The sequence below is a fragment of the Harpia harpyja genome, chromosome 5 (assembly GCF_026419915.1).
Source record: "Harpia harpyja isolate bHarHar1 chromosome 5, bHarHar1 primary haplotype, whole genome shotgun sequence".
Taxonomy (NCBI): domain Eukaryota; kingdom Metazoa; phylum Chordata; class Aves; order Accipitriformes; family Accipitridae; genus Harpia; species Harpia harpyja.
In genome coordinates this window covers 44,103,567-44,109,451 of record NC_068944.1, presented here as the reverse complement: position 1 = coordinate 44,109,451, position 5,885 = coordinate 44,103,567, and positions in this window count along the sequence as shown.

Below are 5,885 nucleotides of genomic sequence, written 5' to 3'. Positions count from 1 at the left end.
ATCAGTGTTTTTGCTGGACTGTTCTAGTTTATGATCCCTCCACTGGAAGCATTGGTCTCATCTGCCTCGCACTTATTTCCCACCACTCTGAGCACTTGCTGGACAAGGAGCTGGCAATCCTCAGCATTTCAAGCATCGCAGTTCACAGGCAAGCCCTGGGAAAGCGGAGGCCTTGAGGAAACACTGGTCCCTTGGAGCCATATCTGCATTAGGGCTCCCACTGTTGCTACCAGAAGCAAGGTTGAACTAGTAGGAGTAAAAAGACAAGAACTGGTGATGAAACCTCTGTGCAGACACTCATAAAACAAAGAGCACTGATGCTAGCGTGATTTGGGGATATTTGGGAGACCTTAATTCCACCCTCTCCTCCGATCCTGCTGTTGACATGAAGCTCCTCACCGTATATGCCAGAGGTTTAACTAGCCAGGATGTCCTTTCTAAAACAGTTAGAAAGGTCAATATTCCTGGTTCTCAGAGTGGCAAGAAAACCTAACATCTTAATCACCTTGGCACACTTCCGCCTGCCCATTAACTACTGACCTACGTAAAGACCTAAATTGTATTGCGTAAGGTTTGTTCACAACAGTGGATCAAAACGTTCTTGCCTGTTAAGAAAATAGAGCAAATTTCAGCTAACTTCGCTTATCTGTAGCTTAAGTGGATGCATCCCAATGAAAGTTTGTAATTATGTTCTAAGGGCTTGTTTAGACATGACAGTCAACGTAGATGAGAGCATGACAGGCATTCAAAACGCGCTGGCTAGTCATGAATAAGTCCCAGAGCAAGTAAGAACTTCTTACTCCAGAGCATTGTTCTTGTTTAAGTTAGGCTGAATTGGTTTATGCTTATTGCGAAATACAAGGGTACACACACACGTGCAAAAACACAGGCACACACTTACACATAGTTATTCCAAAATAACTTCCGAGCAGGGATGTGTGTAGATGAGCCCTAGTAGATTTGCTCAAGAGTATGGCTGCCTGCAGCTGCAATGAGAAGGGAGGGCTGGATGTCAGCACACGAGCAGGATGCTGTGCACGCACACACTCTGCAACAGAAGCTGCTAGTGCAGGGTATGGAGGGGAGATCCCTAGAGCCATCGTAGAACCCCATTCTTCCTCTCCCACTAAAAATCTGACCCTGGATACAGCTACTAGCTTTCCTAATGGCTCAGCTCTAGCTGTTCCCTACGTCTTACTGCCACAGCAGCTTTTACTAATAATTGGATTAGGAAAGAAAGGCTCCAGTTATCCCAGTGCCATAGACACAGGCCCAGGCACATTGTTTGCCAGATTGCTTTCAATCAAAACAGGATAACATTTTGAAGGCAGTTTGGTCAGCCTGTATGGACAGGGATGTGTTTAAAGTTTCATTTTTTCAAAATACATTGCAACTCCTTGGCTAAGAGCTACAATTGCCCTGCTTAGGAAGAGGGAAACAAACATCCCGCCAATTTAACTTATGCACAAACACATACACACACAAACACTTGATCCTGACTTCTGCACATCTATCATTTAGCTCAAAAGCTTTTTTTTGTGGAAGAAATGAATTGTTTGTGTATTGTCAGCATTAAGCAGATAGATAAGTATGTAAGCTGGAATGTTATTTCTAAAGTTACTTTAAATATTTGGGTTGTCCACTTAAAACTATGTTTAAATAAAGTTAGTATGAATTTCTTCATTTCTTTGATGGCACGATAGAGCCATACCTTCTGTCATTAAGTACATCACAATTTATTGGCCAGGCTGAAACATGACAGGTTAATTAGGATATCAAGTTTTGGGTTTTATGTAACTACATTTCTAACTTTGTCAGGGACCATCCCTAGACTTCCCAGCTTTTTTTGCAAGGGAGGGGAGCAGCTGTGTGACTAAACACCTGTAATTTAGGGTTAGAAGCTTCCTGACAAAGTAAGCCTTAAATCAGGTGCCCTCATCAACCAGTTCTGCCTATACCACTGTTTTGGGGGCTGTTAGAAGACCTTATCTCTGTGATAGACAGTTTTATTTCCTGTTTGTGGGGTATGAACTTGGCAGCAATGGAGCAGAGCCCCAAAGCTTCTGTACTTGGAAAACTTGGGTTTAAAGCATTAATGGACAGAAACAGACTCTGAGGCTATGTACTAACCAGATTACCATTTGTGTTACGACTGTCTGGTTTTGTTGAACAGATGCTTAGGACTTGTCTACTCAGAGACACGGAGAAAAATTAGGAATCAAACTCAGAGGGCAATTTAATGCTCCTATATGCATTAAACTCGTGCAGATGCACACTTTTAGAACCATAGTGGTCTGTAACTTAATCCTTTAATTTGTGTGCGTTTGCTACACAGCTTTGATTCCTCTGAATTTTCCCAAGTTGCTCCTGAAGACAAGGCTCATCAAAGTTTTTCTACACACAAAAGTTGCAACAGGCTATGATGGTGTTTGAATGTAAAGAATAACACTTGCTCCTGAATTATTTAATCATTACAAAGCAAAAGGGTATTGTTCCTGATTAGCTTACCTCACTTAGAGGTCTTCTGTACAAGTCATTATGATGTAAGCTAAAGCATGCACTTATTGTGTGTTAACAACTCTACATACACCACCCGAACAGGCCTAACGGGGTGTGGGGGAAAGAACAATTTATACTCTATCAGACAGGTAGCATAGGTTCACCAAGCTGCAACTACATTAATACATAAAATAACCCAACAAGTACACGGTACAGGAAACCACTAACACCAAAAGCAAAGATACTTTAAGCACAAACTTGTCTTATCGCACTCCAATTACTCGATGGGTGCACCCAGTTTAGAAACCTGGCAACCTCAGATTCCTTTTAACAACTAGGGAATGGAAGAGAAGGAGGACTCACTTTGAGAACAGCTTAGATTTTACAGAGATAAGTTTGTTCCCCCAGACATCTCTGTTACGTGGGACAGAGGGAAAATCTAGGTTTACAGGCTCCTATTTAGCTATATAAAGTTAATGAGATTAATCCAGACTCTACTACCCATTGAGACTGTCCATATAGGAGGTTGGTATTAGGAGATATGAATTCGGATTACTCTACATTTCCTTCCTACGCAGTCGAGCTTTTAAGAGACGCTAATTCACCTTCATAGCATGCCTACTAACCAGAAATCAGGCTCCCCTTTTTATTAAAGAATCACACAATCACAGAATGGCTGAGGTTGGAAGGGACCTCTGGAGGTCATCTGGTCCAACCCCCCTGCTCAAGCAGGGACACCTACAGCTGGTTGCCCAGGACCGTGTCCAGATGGCTTTTGAGTATCTCCAAGGATGGAGACTCCACAGCCTCCCTGGGCAACCTGTGCCAGTGCTCTGTCACCCTCACAGTGAAAAGTGTTTCCCGATGTTCAGAGGGAACCTCCTGTGTTTCAGTTTGCGCCTATTGTGACCATTGTCTCTGGTCCTGTCACTGGGCACCACTGGGAAGAGCCTGGCTCTGAAAAACTGTGTAGACATTTACTTGGGAACTACAGACAGACTCTCAAGGTGTAAGGCCAGGAGTAAGCTACCACAAGGTAAGCCTGATTGTGAACACACTTCTGATATACCAGTTATATTGCAGCAACTGCCTGCACACATATACTTACCACGGGGTAAACATGAGGAATTTTATTCCTCAGAGAGGAAAAAGTTCTCACACCTTCTGAGCTTTGGTTTAAACAGAACACATGTAAACCCTTAAGGTACCATTCCTCTGACCAAGCACAGATTATGTCTGAACTAGTCATCCAGACATCTTCTGTAGCGAGGAAGCAGGCAGCTCCTGTGTTGTGAAAGTATCTACTCATCAGATAGGAACACAACTAAAACTCGCCAAAAAAACCCAAGTCTGTAAATCAGGAAGCGCCTATTTCTCTCCAGTGACTGTTAACCCTAGAGCACCACTGTAGATGCATCAAGGGTGCAATTTGTTCTACTTACTGGGAAGTACAGTGCTACAGAATGCTCTTCAAACACTTTGTTTACATGACTCTAAGCTTAGCACCATTAAGATAGGAGCTTTCTGAGAAAACTTTCATCAGCTGCTTATCCCATCTGGTTGTTACAGCAAGACAAAGACAGGAACATACCAAGAGGTGCACCCACATTGGCTCATCTGGGTTTAACAGTAAACTTTTGTGGCATCGTCCTACAGAATGAAAGAAAACATTCCTACACCAAGTTCCTAGTTTAAAGTATGAATTTAAAGCTTACCTGAGCTATTTAAGCTACACTGGCTTTGTGCTGAAATAATGCAGTCTATCAGTTAGCCACAACTCTGAAGAGACACAGTAATTCTCATAGTTTCTGATCACAGTATTAAAGGAAACTCTCAGCATCACATGGTATTTGCAGCGGTTTAAGGTAACCTAAACAGGGGAAACCCCAGTTCCCATTCCATCCTCAGTCACAAAAGTCTTCTCTTCCTGCTTCGTAGGAATCACCCATGCAACTGGGAAGCCATCAAGTCAACAGAAAACCATCTTGGGCAGGTGACCAACTTCACATGCTTTTTTTTTTTTTTTTTTTTTTTTTTAAGGTGTGACTAGAGGTGACAGAAGTTTCAGGATTGTTTCTAAACCTGCTCCTCTGTATCAAGAAAAACTAACACTTGGAATTTGTTTCTCTGGAGCCTTGAACTGAATTTAAGCTCAGTCTCCCACTCTGCAAGACAAGCACTATCCATTTTGCTAAGTTTGGAGCCATGGCTGTCTCCAGGGATGTTGTGTGCAATAACTTTTGTATTACTTGACAAACTAGAATAATATAAAATTAGCCTCAAAGATCCTCCCCACAAGCACTTAAGCAATTCTCACCAGATCTACAAGGTATCTGGTATCCCCTTTCTCTATATGTATCTAACTGACTTTTGAATAGGAGATTAAAAGTTAAGGGTCTGTGAGCATGTTTCTAAAATTTGTTGAGAGTGCACCAGTCACAAGCCACCCCTCAGCCACACAGTTCAAGAACTGAGATGGACCATGATATTTCTGGAATGGTAGTAAATTCAGAGAAACCAGGATGACAACATATTCAATAATTAAAGTAGAACTCTACAAGCCCCAAAACTTTCTTTTCAAAGTAAGCCTGTAACCATTGTAAATTGGCACGATGCTTTATGGAAACTTGGTATTACTGGTCAGCTTATTTTTCCTTTTCTGTCAGGGTAGTAAGTGTCTTGAATATCAATATATCAAACTTTCAAAGTTGCTTCTTAGTCCAAGACAGCAATACAGATTGAGACATCTTAGAAAAACAAATGTGCATTAAAATGATGCTATGTAATAGAATGAAATTTGCTGTATTGCTCTTAGTGACTTTGCTGTAAGAACATGGGAACTAATGACTTCCCCAGAGCCAAATTAAGAGGCTTTTTCAAAAGAGCATGGAATTTGGAGTAAGGGGTAAACAGTTTCTTCTACTTTGGATTAATTTCTAAACAGGCTTAGTTAACAACACTGTTCTCGATACAGACACCGATTTTTATTTTATATGTATGCGCTATATATATATGCAGTAATAACTACAGCTGTACTGAAACTACATTTACTTTTTAATTCACTAAAACTGTGTCCACACCAGGTCATTTTTAGGTAGATCAAAATGAAACTCCATAGAAAACCAAAATGAATATTCTTTAAAAGCTCTTTGACCAGTTATTTCATCGATGAGTTTAGAAACGACAGAAAACTGTCAGCTCCTACAGCCTCATTTCACAGTACTTACTGATAGACTTAAGAGATTACACTGTAAACCATGTAGCTGACAAAGTGGATACAGGAATTGAGCAATAAATATTTGAACTGTGTTGATACTAAAGAGCTATGGAACAGGCACAAGTAGTTTGCATTAGTTTAGTCTTTAAAGGAAGCATTCCAATCACTG